Source organism: Leucoraja erinacea, chromosome 7, assembly GCF_028641065.1.
Source record: "Leucoraja erinacea ecotype New England chromosome 7, Leri_hhj_1, whole genome shotgun sequence".
Taxonomy (NCBI): Eukaryota; Metazoa; Chordata; class Chondrichthyes; order Rajiformes; family Rajidae; genus Leucoraja; species Leucoraja erinaceus.
The window spans coordinates 4,559,189-4,575,022 of record NC_073383.1 but is presented as its reverse complement, the minus strand read 5'-3'; the positions used below and the strand labels follow the sequence as shown (position 1 = coordinate 4,575,022).

General features: G+C 46.4%; 1 protein-coding gene across 4 annotated transcripts in view; it reads right to left on the bottom strand.

Annotated features, from left to right (window-relative positions):
• Positions 1 to 13,996, bottom strand: part of LOC129698580 (collagen alpha-3(VI) chain-like) — a 163,360-nt gene extending 149,364 nt beyond the window's left edge. The window contains exon 1 of one of the 4 annotated variants that reach the window (XM_055637672.1): positions 13,770 to 13,996. The gene's annotated coding sequence lies outside the window, so the exon portion shown is untranslated. The remainder of the gene's footprint in view (positions 1 to 13,769) is intronic. The other 3 variants (XM_055637671.1, XM_055637673.1, XM_055637674.1) reach the window with 3 other exon arrangements.
• Between the last annotated feature and the right edge of the window lie 1,838 nt (positions 13,997 to 15,834).

The window sequence follows — 15,834 nt, the reverse complement described above, 5'->3', positions numbered from 1 at the left end:
GCATGGACATGTTGGCAGAAGAGGAAGTTTCTGAGCAGAGCAACTAAATGATTGAGATAGGATGTTGATTATATAAACGCAAATCATAATTGATGGATGTCACAGATAACTAGCGTGTAAGAAAGAAGTGCAGATGCCGGTTTATACCTAAGATTGACACAAAATAGTGGAGTAACTCAGCGGGTCAGACAGCATCTCTGGAGAGAAGGAATAGGTGACATTTCGGGTCGGAACCCTTCCTCAGACTGAAAGATAAAGGTGGGGGTGGAGGGATGGGATGGGGGGAGTGAGAAAGGGCTAGAACAAAAACAGGGCCTGCAACAGATGATCTCAGGAAGGGTGGAGTTCATGATAGCCCATTGTTGGATGGGGAAAATATGCTAACGAGAGAAATATACGGATGCGAATGGTGAAATTGGTGGGACGGCTGGGATGGGGAGGGGGAGAGAGGGGAGAGGAATTCAGTACTTGAAATTAGTGAAATCAATGTTCATACCACTGGGGTGTAAGCTGCCCATGCGAAATATGACGTGCTGTTCCTCCAATGGATGAGGCCCAGGACAGAAAAGTCAGTGTAGGAATGGGAAGGGGAGTTAAAATGTTTGGCAAACAGGAGATCTTGTAGACCAAGGCAGACTGATTGTAAGTGTTCAGCAAAATGATTGGCAAGTCTGCACTTGGTCTCGCTGATATATAGGTGTCCACAGTGGGGGCATCCAATATAATAGATGTGGATGGAGGAGGTGCACATGAACCTCTGCCTTACATAGAAACATAGAAACATAGATAATAGGTGCAGGAGGAGGCCATTTGGCCCTTCAAGCCAGCACCGCCATTCATTGTGGTGATCGTCCTCAATCAATAACCCGTGCCTGCCTTCTCCCCATATCCCTTGATCCCACTAGCCCCCTAGAGCTCTATCTAACTCTCTCTTAAATCCATCCAGTGATTTGGCCTCTACTGCCCTCTGTGGCAGGGAGTTCCACAAATTCACAACTCTCGTGTTGAAAAGGTTTTTTCTCACCTCAGTCTTAAATGGCCTCCCCTTTATTCTAAGACTGTGGCCCCTGGTTCTGGACTCGCCCAACATTGCGAACATTTTTCCTGCATCTAGCTTGTCCAGTCGTTTTATAATTTTATATGTTTCTCTCACCCATCAAAAGCTCCAGTGAATACAAGCCTAGTCTTTTCAATCTTTCCTCAGATAACAGCCTCGCCATCCCATGGATCAATCTTGTGAACCAACACTGCACTGCCTCAATTACCTGAAATAAATGTAGGGGTCCCTGGATGAAGTCAAGGGAGGAGGTATTGGGACAGGTGTTGCATCTCCTGCGGTTGCAGGGGAAGGTACCTGGGAAAGGGGGTGGTTTGGGTGGGAAGGGATGAGTGAACCAGGGAGTCTCTGCGGAAGTGGGGGGAGAACGTACAAACTCCGTACAGACAGCACCCATCGAACCCGGGTTTCTGGCGCTGCATGCACTGTAAGGCAGCAACTCTAGCGCAGCGCCACCGTGCCTTCCATTGGCTTGGTATAAGTATAAACTGTCCCCAGTCCGTGTTGGATAGTGTTAGTGTGCGGGGATCGCTGGTCGCTGTGGACTCGGTGGGCCAAAGGGCCTATATAGACACATCCCTGTCCTGCCCTCATCAATCCTTTTGTTGACCTCTTCACAAAACTCTACTCGTGGGACATAATTTCCCATGCGCAAAGCCTGCTGACTATCCCTAATCAGTCCATGCCCCTCCAATTGCTGGTAGACCCTGTCCCTAAGATTAACATGGATGATTAATTCATTACTATGATCCAATCAGAATAATCATTAGATTGTGCTCAAAGCACCAAAATAGTGTAATATTCTGTTTTGTGAAATAAATATAATTACTATCTGCAACCTTCTCATAATCAGTGTAATTTTGTTCTTTGGATGATAATCATGCAGTCTTTGACTTCTCACTTAATCATGCCTCCTACTCTTGTGTTTGGTTTCAAAAAACAAGACGCAAGAACAACATGAAAGTGGTGATAGACACAAAAAGCTGGAGTAACTCAGCGGGATAGGCAGCATCTCTGGAGAGAAGGAATGGGTGACGTTTCCGGGTCGAGGCCCTTCTTCAGACTGGTTAGGGAAAAGGGAAACAAGAGATAATCACGGAGGCGGAGCAACTCATTCCTTCTCTCCAGAGATGCTGCCTGTCCCGCTGAGTTACCCCAGCTTTTTGTGTCTATCTTTGGTTTAAACCAGCATCTGCAGTTCCTTCTTACATATAAAAGTTGGGACGGTATGTTACAGCTATACAAGGACCTGGTGAGGTCACAGTCACGGTATTGTGTTCAGTTTTGGTCACCCTGCTATAGTGAAGATGTTGTTAAGCTGCAATGAGTGCTGAGAAGATTTACAAGGATGTTATAGACATTACACAATAGACAATAGGTGCAGGAGTAGGACATTCGACCCTTCAAGCCAGCACCGCCATTCACTGTGATCATGGCTGATCATCCACATTCAGTATCCAGTTCCTGCCTTATCACCATATCCCTGGTCTCCGCTATCTTTAAGAGCCCTATCTGATGTGCCTGTTCCACTGTACGAGCTAATTCAAGAACGCTCCCAAGTTTAAAAACAAATTAAACTCGTGCTAAGCCCGTAGAATGTACGTTGCGGGCACGTCGGAGCTCGGGACGTCTCTTAGTGGCTCGTAACACTAATGGCAGGTACTCGGGTAACACGGTAAGCTCTTGAAGTCTCGGGAAGAATTTTCAACATGTTGAAAAATTTCCATGAGAGCCCCGAGTACCGACGAGCGGCCATTACCGTAATTCTCCGAATTCGAATCAGGGGAAACTCGGGAGAACTCTTGAATTAGCTCTTACAGTGGGACAGCCCCATAACTCTCTCTTGAAAGGACTTGAGGGCCGGAGCGATAGGGAGAGGTTAGGCAGGCTGGGACTCTATTCCTTGGAGCTAAGGGACATGACAGATGTTCTTATAGAGGGGAAATATTGAATATGGATTCTCAGGGGCAACATTGTCACACACAGGGTGATGAGTATATGGAATGATTTGCCAGAGGAGGTAGTTGAAGCAGAAGCTATAACAACATTTAAAAGTCATTTGGACGGGTAAGGTTTAGAGGGATAAGGGGAAACGCAGGCAGATGCGACGTGTAGATGGGGCACCTTGGTTGGCATGGGCAAGCTGGGCTGAAGGGCCTGTTTCGGTGCTGTACGACTATGATTATGACTTTAACAAGTCACTGTATGCAAATGAAAAATATATAGTCCACTGGCAATGGCTACTGTTCAGGGAGATGTAAAGAATTTTATAATTGGTGGCTTTGCAAGAACACCCCATGCCTATCTTATCTGGGCTGGATGGAGCACAGGATTCAATAGCCACATTCTATATATCTTTTAGCTAATTTCAGGGGGAGTTCAAGTGAAAGGGGCCATGCCCTTGCTCGCTTCCTCCCTGTCAATACAATACGATACGATAGAACTTTATCCATCCCAGGAGGGAAATTGATCTGCCAACATTCATAAAACACTATGCGTCGGAAGGAACTGCAGATGCTGGTTGAAATCGAAGGTAGACACAAAATGCTGGAGTAACTCAGCGGGACAGGCAGCATCTCTGGAGAGAAGGAATGGGTGACGTTTCGGGTTAAGACTGAAGTCTCAGGTCTGAAGAAGGGTCTCGACCCGAAACGTCACCCATTCCATCTCTCCAGAGGTGCTACCTGCCCCCGCTGAGTTACTCCAGCATTTTGTGTCTATCTTCATCATAGAACACAAGATACGTGAAACATGACATTAGAGTGAGGAGTAAAAAGGATTGGGGTTGTGCAAGGATTTGGGGATGGGGGGTGGGGGTGGGGTTGGGGGAGGGGGGTCAATCTGCCCCACGACAGAAGGGGGAGGAGTTGTACAGTTTGATAGCCATAGGGAAGAAGGATCTCCTGTGGCGTTCTGTACTGCATCTTTTTTTTTTTTTTTTTTTTCAAAAAATTTATTCAATTATTAAAAAATAATATTTACACTACAATAAAACAAGCCAGAACCCACCACCATAAATACAATACAAACATATATCCATACTAAACTATTATACAATTATGATACAATCCTTATTGAGGATACATTCAACACCCTGCGGAGCCCAGCGGTCCCTGAACTCCCTCAGGGTGCCCACAGACAGGGCGTATTCCCTTTCTAATCCCACCCGGGCACTGTACTGCATCTTGGTGGGACCAGTCTGTTGCTGAAGGTGCTCCTCAAGTTGACCAGTGTGTCGTGGAGGGGGTGAGCGGGATATCGCAGTTAAATTTAGATTATTTGTTATAATCCCAACCAAGATTCCCACCTTTTGTCAATTATGAACTGGAATTCTGGCAGTATTCTCCAGCTGTGGCGTCCCTTTTAATGGCAGACTTCAAAGAAGTTGCAGGAAATGACCCTCAACGGTCCAAAGGGCATGTGCTTAAACTCAGAGCAATTAACTACAGGCTACGCCGCCAACAACTTCAGAAACAATTACATCCTGCTAATTGTGAATGTGAAGCCAATCTTGATATGGCTGAGAATAGAATTCCACTGCACTAAACCAGAAACATTAACTTCTGTGATTCAATTTACATAGAAACATAGAAATTAGGTGCAGGAGTAGGCCATTCGGCCCTTCGAGCCTGCACCGCCATTCAATATGATCATGGCTGATCATCCAACTCAGTTTCCCGTACCTGCCTTCTCGCCATACCCTCTGTCATTACCCTTAGTCACAAGGGCCACATCTAACTCCCTCTTAAATATAGCCAATTACCCTTAGTCACAAGGGCCACATCTAACTCCCTCTTAAATATAGCCAATGAACTGGCCTCGACTACCCTCTGTGGCAGAGAGTTCCACCACTCTCTGTGTGAAAAAAGTTCTTCTCATCTCGGTTTTAAAGGATTTCTCCCTTATCCTTAAGCTGTGACCCCTTGTCCTGGACTTCCCCAACATCGGGAGCAATCTTCCTGCATGTAGCCTGTCCAACCCCTTAAGAATTTTGTAAGTTTCTATAAGATCCCCTCTCAATCTCCTAAATTCTAGAGAGTATAAACCGAGTCTATCCGGTCTTTCTTCATAAGACAGTCCTGACATCCCAGGAATCAGTCTGGTGAACCTTCTCTGCACTCCCTCTATGGCAATAATGTCCTTCCTCAGATTTGGAGACCAAAACTGTATGCAATACTCCAGGTGTGGTCTCACCAAGACCCTGTACAACTGCAGTAGAACCTCCCTGCTCCTATACTCAAATCCTTTTGCTATGAAAGCTAACATACCATTCGCTTTCTTCACTGCCTGTTGCACCTGCATGCCTACTTTCAATGACTGGTGTACCATGACACCCAGGTCTCGTTGCATCTCCCCTTTTCCTAGTCGGCCACCATGTAGATAATAGCCTGCTTTCCAGTTTTTGCCACCAAAATGGATAACCTCACATTTATCCACACGATACCTTTAACCTTTTACGAAATTTGCTGAGTTGTCTCAGTAGCATTGCTATGATATATCTTTGTTTTTTACAGTTTCTTCCTCTTGGAGAGTGAAATGCAGCTTGAACCCCCCCCCCCCCCCCCCCCCCCCCCCCCCCCCCCCCCCCCCCCCCCCCCCCCCCCCCCCCCCCCTCAATAATCCAAACCAAATAATCACCCGATTATCTTTGATAATCGAAAATATGATTTTTTTGTACAAAAAAACATTGAAACATATCAACAGAAAATCAAGACAAAAGTTCTCAACCTGCTGCAGTAACGAAATAATATTCGGCAGACTTTAACTTTCCTTTGTATCTATCAATGAAATAAATAAGTGTCGGGTAGGCATAAAGGAAATGGTGGAAGACTGGAGAGGAATTACAACATTCCAGAGCTTGTGTCCCTAAAGCCCTTTATCAACACATCATAACATTCAACTGTGACAGAAGCAAGGGCCTAGGCATAGAATTAGTTACTGAGCTTCATTCAGACTCTTTAAATTACAATTAATACTCAAAGTACTTCTGCTATGTCACCAGGATAAGTGCTCAATCGAGAATACCAAGCCTATAGCCAAAGTACTATATAAACTAATTCTACCAACTTGTGCTAAGGACAATAATTAACTCCATATGCAACAAAACTGTTACCTACATGTTAACAAGCACATTGAAAAAACTGATCATGTAGATGCAAGTAAATCATTCGGTTAATCAAGTGGGCACCACCTTTCACTGGTGTTTCATTGAGTTAATGCCCCTGTCCCACTTTGGAAACCTGAACGGAAACCTCTGGAGACTTTGTGCCCCACCCAAGGTTTCTGTGCGGTTCCCGGAGGTTTTTTGTCAGTCTCCCTACCTGCTTCCACTACCTGCAACCTCCGGCAACCACCTGCAACCTCCGGGAACCACACGGAAACCTTAGGTGGGGCGCAAAGTCTCCAGAGGTTTCTGTTCAGGTTTCCTAAGTGGGAAAGGGGGGTTTGGCCTCTCGCAAAGGCTCAACAGTTAGTTCTGGCTTCCAAGAACAGCCCCCCTCAATACCTGTTCTCACCACCTATGCTGCCAGTATCTAAATTAAGAAAACTACAGATGATTAATTCACCCTAACAAATGTTAAACACTCACATCCTGTCTTCCACTTATCTTAACCCATCGTTAAACTCGTATCACCACAAATATCAACCTTGCATAAAACTGGGATGCACTTACACAGAATATACTTACAAAAAAACCACATACCGCATGTTATACATTTCCTTTCTGCCCACAATGGGCAGTATTTCTTCTCCACCAAACATGGTACGTCTATATCACACATGAGCACTGAAGGACAAATATGGAACTAATGGTTGGCCTTGCTTAGGGTTAATATTCAGGACAACAGCAAATTCCAACATATTGACACAGATGCCACTGACTATCATTAATTTATGATATCTCAAAATGTTTAATTCATATTTGCCAGATATTTCACCCTGATGGCATTATCTGGAACTTTTTTTCCAGGCAGTTTATCTGTGGCATAACAAACTCTCTCCCCAACTCCGGCAACAGGTTCCACTCTATCTACTCCTCAATGCCTGTAACTAACACAGGAGAGACATAACATTTACACCAGTGATTTACAACTAGGAATATTGTACAGTAGACACAAAAATGCTGCAGTAACTCAGCGGAACAGGCAGCATCTCTGGAGAGAAGGAATGGGTGATGTTTCAGGTCGAGACCCTTCTTCAGACTGGTTACAATGTAAGTAATGATGATAAAGGAAACAGGCCAATGCAAATCTTTATGCATTGTTCTTTATCTCTCCACATCATTGTCTATATCTCTCGTTTCCCTTATCCCTAACCAGTCTGAAGAAGTATCTCGACCCGAAACGTCACCCATTCCTTACTCCAGCTTTTTGTGCCTAACTTCAATTTAAACCAGCATCTGCCATTCCTTCCTACACAATGGACAATACACAGTAGACAATAGGTGCAGGAGTAGACCATTAGGCCCTTCGAGCCAGCACCATGGCTGATCATCCCCAAATCAGTACCCTGTTCCTGCCTTCTCTCCACATCCATTAAATCCGCTATCACTAAGAGCTCTATCTAACTCTCTTGAAAGTATCCAGAAAACCGGCCTCCACTGCCCTCTGATGCAGAGAATTCCCCACACTCACAACTTTCTGTGTGAAAAAGTTTTTCTTCATCTCCTGACTTACCCCTTATTCTTAAACTATGGTCCCTGGTTCTGGACTCCCTCAACATCGGGAACATGTTTCCTGGCTCTAGCGTGTCTAAACCTTTAATAATCTTATATGTTTCAATAAGATCACCTCTCATCCTTCTAAATTCCAGAGTATACAAGCCCAGCCGCTCCATCAACATATAACAGTCCCACCATCCTGGGAATTAACCTTGTGAACCTACGCTGTACTCCCTTAATAGCAAGAATGTCCTTCCTCAAGTTTATAGACCAAAACTGCATACTTCAGGTGTGGTCTCAATAAAGCTCTGTACAACTGCAAAAGGACCTCTTTGCTCCAATACTCAATTCCTCTTGTTATGAAGCCCAACATGCCATTAACTTTCTTCACTGCCTGCTGTACCTGAAAGCTTACTTTCAGTGACTGATGAACAAGAACCCCAGATCCTGTTGTACTTCCCCTTTTCCCAACATGACACCATTTAGATAATAATCTGCCTTCTTGTTTTTGCCACCAAAGTGGATAACCTCACATTTATCCACATTAAACTGCATCTGCCATGCATCTGCCCACTCACCCCTGTCCAAGTCACCCTGCATCATAGCATCTACCTCACAGTTCACACTGCCACCCAGCTTTGTGTCATCTGCAAATTTGCTAATTTTACTTTTAACCCCTTCATCCAAATCATTAATATATATTATAAATAGCTGCGGTCCCAGCCCCAAGCCTTGCGGTACCCCACTAGTCACTGCCTGCCATTCCAAAAGGAACCCATTAATTCCTACCCTTTGTTTCCTGTCTGCAAACCAATGTTGGTACACCTATCATACAGTAAACTAAAGGGCATAATTTGATGATGAGAGAGGCAAAGTTTAAAGGAGATGTGTGTGGCAAGTTTTTTTTTAATATAGGGTGGTGGGTGCCTGGAATGCACTGCCAGGGGTGGTGGTGGAGGCATTGAAGAGGCTTTTGGATAGATACGTTCCACCAACATTTTTAAATAGAGCTGATCTCAGAGAGAACTAAGTCAGGTGGCTTACATCCTGCAGACAATTTAACGGGCCACCCTCAGATCAGAATACGACACGCCATCCTTAGGTTACAAATGAGTTCTCTATTTTACAGCCATTCACAAGTTATTAGTCATTAAATTGGCAAATACACAATTACTCAATGCAATAACCATATCTCAACGGTAAACTAGTCAATAGTGTTGATGAGGGTCAATTAACATGGACATTGCTTTAATATGTATATGTTTAATATGTAGGAAGGAACTGCAGATGCCGGTTTACTCCGAAGATAGACACAAAATGCCTGAAGAGAAGGAATGGGTGACGTTTCGGGTTGTCCCGCTGAGTTACTCCAGCATTTTGTGTCTAACATTGATTTAATGATTTCTCCTGCCTAGTTATAACGGTACAGAATCGGGGTGTCCCATGTGGTAAAAGTATCATTGGATGTAATATTCCCCAGGTAAAATAGAAATGATTACTTGTCAATTTCCAAAGCAATTCTCTTCGGTGGTTTCACGTGATGGAAGTGGCAGCCTCTGCTCTTAAGAGACCGTGGAGTTATATTACTATGCGAAGGACACGTGTTAATCGTTTTTTTTTCCCCACAAGATTGATTCTCGTTTAAAAAATCAATAATATTTACGGGAGCACATTGATACGTCCAGAGGCGGGCGTCGGTAACCCTGAAAGGACCTGGTATTTGATATTTGAAGGGACACTAGGACAATCGGTAAACTAGCATTACCTATTAAAAGGGCACATGCTTTGCATAAATTAATGTCCTTTTCTTGCATTCCCCAAAAGCGAAATAACGCAGAAGTCTGCAAATTTATGGAAATAAATGTCGGAAATGCCACAGTCAGGTGATGTTTGTGGCAAGGTAATGTATTTCTGTTTTCACAGGTGCTTCCGGTCCTAACCCCCCCCCCCCCCCCCCCCCCCCACCCAGCGTTTTCTGATATTGATTTTGTAAGTGGTCCCTCTTCCGCCTCCCACAGGCGCTCCCAAAGATCTTAGAGCGGAGATCTCCACTCTCTGGGCGCTCCCGTTCAGAATGGGAATAGTTCAGGTCACTTCTATCCCAACTTGTGGGTGGAGTTAGAAGTGGTGGAGGAGGAGAAGAGAGATAACTACTGCCAGAACAAGGAACAATTGAGGCTCCAACATCAATGTACGGCCAACCCGGGTGGTAACAGTGCTTTCTCTTCAGTGTCCCCTCCTGAAGAAGATCTGTAATTATTTTATGATCTTGGCTTTTACCCGATCCCGGCTCTTCCCGTTTAGCAGGCACTCAGGTATATGATAACAATACCGTTTCTTGATTTGTAAAGCGTCAGGGGATACGGGGAGAAGGCAGGAGATTTGGGTTGAGAGGGGAAGGTAGATCAGCCATGGTTGAATGGCGGAGTAGAATTATGCTCCTAGAATTTACGAACCTTCTCATTCAATACCACCCATCCGGCACCAACTTTCAGCCCAGATCTGTTTCCCTACTTCACGGGGATGACGAGTTAACATTGTTGGTCTTTCTCCCACAACGCTCTCATCCACTAGCCATTTAATCCCCGCCGTGTAAACTCCATCAATTTAAGTCATTGCATCAAAAAAGCGGGACATCGGTATCCGTGACTTAGCCAAGAGTCACGTCCTCAATGTATACCGGATTTCAAAGAGAATTCTCAGTCGCCCACTTGTTTCACTATAAAGGTTCCCGCTTAGTCTTCCAGAACTCCTTCACCCACACCACTTCATCATTAGTGTCAACTCCCACAATCTGAAGATCATTAACCAGGATTGCTTGAATGGCGGGTCAGCGGTTCAAGGTGAAGGGGAAAAGATATAATAGAAATCTGAGGGGTAGCTTTTTCACACAAAGGGTGGTAGGTGTATGGAACAAGCTGGACTAGTTGAGGCAGGGACTATCCCAATGTTTAAGAAACTGTTAAGACAGTTACCTAGACAGGACAGGTTTGGAGTGATATGGGCCAAATGCAGGCAGATGGGACTAGAGTAACTGGGACATGTTAGCTGGTGTGGGCAAGTTGGGCCGAAGGGCTTGCTTCCACGCTGTATCACTGTGTCCTTCTGAACCTTCTGAATTTTGTAGTCGGCAGGGCAGTACTCTGGGGCAATTTTACATGTTTATCAAGCCAATTAATCAAGCCAATTAACCTACAAGCCTGTACGTCTTTGGAGTGTGGGAGGAAACCGAAGATCTCGGAGAATACCCACGCAGATCACGGGAAGAATTTACAAACTCCGTACAGACAGCACCCGTAGTCGGGATCGAACCCGGGTCTCTGGCGCTGCATTTTGCTGTACTCTACCGCCGTGCCACCTCTATGCTCTGCACGCTCAATCTCTTCGCTCTGGCTTCCCAGTAATAAAAGCCAGAGCTAAAGCCTGGACACGCCAACTACTCTCAGGTTCAAGGCTCAACATTGGGCTTTTGAAAAAGGTGCGAGGCCAGATGCCGGTTTAGTGAACCCTGGTCAAACACGTCTTCATTGTGCATGGTCCGTGTCCCGCCCGTTCTGTTAAGAAGGCTTTTATTATTTAACCCGCGGTTCCTTTCTCCCAAGCCGATCACACCCCACCCCTCTCTCCACCCCACCCCACCCAATGGATCTCCAATTGATGGGTCGCTCACAGTGGCGCTGCCCACGGCTTCCAATGGTGGAGAGTGTGAGGTGGCTTGCGGAATATTACCAGCGTAGAGTAATCGTTGCCTCTAGAAACCTAACACGGCCATATCATCACCACCATCCGCTCTGCAGGCGGCGACGCTGCACTCACGATTTGGTTTGACAGAATCCTTTTTCATTTTGGACATAACACACCGAGAACTGGGTTACTTCATTCGGAGCTGCCATTATACAGTAGTACAACATTGAAACAGCCCTTCGGTCCAATTCTCATAAGATGCCCACCTACACTAGTTCCACCTTGTCGCGTTTGGCCCATCTCCCTCTGAGAGAATGGAGCAGCTGGGCTTGTACACTCTGGAGTTTAGAAGGATGAGAGGTCATCTCATTGAAACATATAAGATTGTTAAAGGCTTGGACACGCTAGAGGCAGGAAACATGTTCCCAATGAACCAGGGGCCACAGTTTGAGAATAAGGAGTAAGCCATTTTGAACGGAGACGAGGAAACACTTTTTCTCACAGGGAGTGGTGAGTCTGTGGAATTCTCTGCCTCATAGGGCGGAGGAGGCCGGTTTTCCGGATACTTTCAAGAGAGAGCTGGATAGGGCTCTTAAAAATAGCGGAGTCAGGGGATATGGGGAGAAGGCAGGAACTGGGTACTGGTTGGGGATGATCAGCCATGATCACATTGAATGGCGATGCTGGCTTGAAGGACCAAATGGCCTACTCCTGCACCTATTGTCTATTGTCTAAACCTTTCCTATCCATGTGCTTGTATTTTACATGTTGGTATAGTACCTGCCTCAAGTACCTCCTCTGGCAGTTCGTTCCATACACCCAACATATTATGTGAAAAAGTTACCCCTCGAGTCCATATTACATTTTCCTCTCTCACCTTAAACCTATGCCCACCGGATCTTGATTCCTCAGCTCTGGGTAAAAGACTCTGTTCATCCATCCCATCTATTTGTCTCATTATCTTATACACCCTCTATAACATCACTCCTCATCCCCCCCCCCCCCCCCCCCCCCCCCCCCCCCCCCTTCCCCTCCCCTACCCCGCGCTCCCACGAATAAAATCATTGCCTACCCAACTTCTCCCTAGAGCTCAGACATTAAAGTCATGATCTTCTTGAATCTTCTTTGCACTAAATCTGAAATCTGGTATCAATCTCGAAAATGCAACATTGTACGTAAGGAGTATACCGAATGCGAGCTTTCAGACAGAAAGTGCTATAGAAAAATCGATTGTTTTTTTTAATGCGGTGAGAAAACTAGAGTGAAAATGCCGGTCTTCGCTCGCTCACACAATGAACTCGTGGCAAGAAAATAATTGAATTGCAAAAAATGATGTGACTGGAATGTATCGAGCTCAGAAGGAAATAAAACTGAGTGAATGCATTAGCAAAGACTGGTGGAAGTCTAATTTAAGTACAAACCCGGGCTGCATTAGCCGGGAGCATCTGTAACTGTACACAAAGGCAGTTTAAGGGGTCTCTCAGGAATGCGCCAGTTTCAAGTCCAGACCCGTTCAAAGTCCAAGCTCATTCAGTAACACTCGCCCCCGTCCCATCTTCGCCGGTATTGACGCAGGCTGTTGATTCCCCTTCGCTCTCACAGCCCGCCACCCTTCAGCCATTCGCATCCTCCGCCCCAATCGCCCCCTCCCCTCCCCGGCACCAGACCCCTCCCCTCCCACAGACCCATTTGCCTCCCCGCCCCGCGCCTCACACCCCCCCCCCCCACCCCCACCCCCCCCCCCCCCCCCCCTCCCCGCCTACGACCCCCCCTCCCCGCCTAGGACCCCCCGTCCCTCCCCTCCCTCCTCCTCCCTCTTGTGTTTCCGATCTCTCCCCCAATAGTCCTTTGCACAGTTCCTTGGCTCATTTTCTTTAACACCGGCGCTGCTATTTCCCAGTGTTCGCGCAACGCTAGATATTCTTAAACCATTCAAACATCGATCTGAAAGCAGCTTAATTCAAAACCAGGTGAAGGTTTAAGTAACGCTGTCTCAGATGGTTAAACAAAACACACACACACATATATATATGCATGTCTCTATATTGCAAGTTCTATTCGTGATTAACTATGTACGAAAGCAACACTAGTACAGCAATGATCACACATAGGTAAACCGTGAATTAATTTAAAATAAGCTCAATTCACGAACGCTTCAACAAATGGAAATTCCAATTGGAAATTTAAGCAGTTCCTGAACAATTACATTTGCATTGACATAAAACATCAACTATTAGGATTTCGCATAGTACTAAATTGATATTATATTGCAAATTGACAAGCGGTACACGAAGCAAGGATAGCAGAACAAGAAGCAGTATAATACGGAGCCCAAGCAGTTTACAAGTCTGTTGAACCGACTCCTACCCTCAGCTCCAGGCGGGAGAGTGAATGAGTTCTTCACTTTTCACTTGCTGAACATTTCAGAATGAAGTCAGTTGTCGCCCGAAGATGTCCTTGTGTGGAGTCCGTCCGTGAGTTGGTGAAACGGAGACGTGAAACCTGTGACTGGACTACCCGCTCAGGAGCGCCCTGACGATGAGCTGACTCGGGGAAGAAAGGGATCGGCTCAGGGCTGGGCGATCTCCAAGTTCGAACGACACGCCCGCAACTCGACCAAATTGGTAAATTGAAAGCAGACCCAAGAAGAGTCTGAATGTCAACGCACTGAGCTCATGGTACGCCCCTCCAAACCCGAAAATCCTCGACAGCGCCGACCCCCTTCGCTTATCAATAGCTGTTGCTAGTCCGTAACATGAAATCTCTTCACCGCATTTCTTAAAATAACAATATTGTAATATAATAATTGATAATATTTCAATAATTGATTAAAAAGGTAAAGCACGAAAACTCGCACATCTGCCCACAAAGATCACATCGACAGAGGGCCAATTAACCTACAAACCCGCGCCTCTTTAGTATGTGGGAGGAAACCGGAGCACCCGGAGGAAACCGCACGGTCACAGGGGGGAATGTGCAAACTCCACAAAGACAGCACCCAAGACCAGGATCAAATCCGGGTGTCTGGCGCTGTGAGGTAGCAGCTCAAAATATTGCGCCTTGTGTCTTCCCTTATTGTAAAGTCCACCCAACATGCCACTCCTTCCTCCACATGAAGGGAACTTGGCCCGCTGAAATTCAATTTGATCGACTGGTTATGTTTTTAAATGATTTTAAGTTGTCGGATGAGAGGATAGAAGGAAAGAAGGAATTCCGCAAAGAACAAAGCTTGGGAAAACTGAAGAGCGAGAGTTGAAGGGTAGTGTCAGTAATTGTTTACACAACAGAAAGTAAAGGATGTGCAAGAAAGAAATGCAGATGCTGGTAGATTGGAAGGTGGACACAAAATGCTGGAGTAACTCAGCGGGAGAGGCAGCATCTCTGCAGGGAAGGAATGGGCGACGTTTCGTGTCGAGACCCTTCCTCAGTAAAGTCAAGTATGACGAGGATATTTGTTTAATGGTCCGTTGCTCCCGGTGGTCTGTACCGGGATTGTCACTATTTTTGAGACACATTAACGGTTTGGACATGGGTATATTTATGGCTGTAATTTGCAGGAGGAACAAAACAAGAAAATGCCAGAAACAACGGGGGAAAGTTGGAGTGGACGTCAAAAGCAAGAAGATGGACCTCAAAAATGGTGAAACACAGGGTCAATGAGACTTAAGGCAGAGTGTGATGGCAGTCAGTCCAAAAGTCAAGAGTCAAGAGTCAATTTAATTGTCATTTGGACCCCTTGAGGTCCAAACGAAATGCCGTTTCTGCAGCCATACATTACAAACAAATAGACCCCAGACACAACATAATTTACATTTTACATAAACATCCATCACATTGCTGTGATGGAAGGCCAAAAAAAAAACTTATCTCTCCACTGCACTCTCCCCCCCCCATGTCAGAATCAAAGTCAAAGCCCCCGGCTGGCGATGGCGATTGTCCCGCGGCCATTAAAGCCACGCCGGGTGGTGCAAGGTCGCACACCGGGTCTTGGTGTTAGAGCCCCCGGCGTGCGCTCGCAGAGTCCCGCGGCCATTCCAAGCCGCGCGGAGCAGTGATGTTAGGCCCCGCTCCAGGAGCTCTTCGACCCCGCAACTCGGGCGGGAGAAGTCGCCGTTGCAGGAGCCCTGAAAAGCGGTCTCCCTCCAGGGACCCGCGGGCTCCCGGTGCCGCCGTCCGCAGACCCGCACCCTCCGGGGTCGGGCCGCAGCAGCAGCAGCGCTCCACCACTGCTTCACCCGCTCCGGACTCGGCCAGCTCCCGACGGTGACGGTGAGTCGTTGGCACCAGAGTCCCCGGTCTTCTTCTGTTGGAGGCCGCTCCTCATTGCAGCCCCAACGACAACGGAGACCCGACAAGAAAAGGTCGGGTCTCCCGTGCAGGGAGAGAGATTTTAAAAGTTGCCCCCCTCCCCTCCCAACCCCCCCCCCCCCCC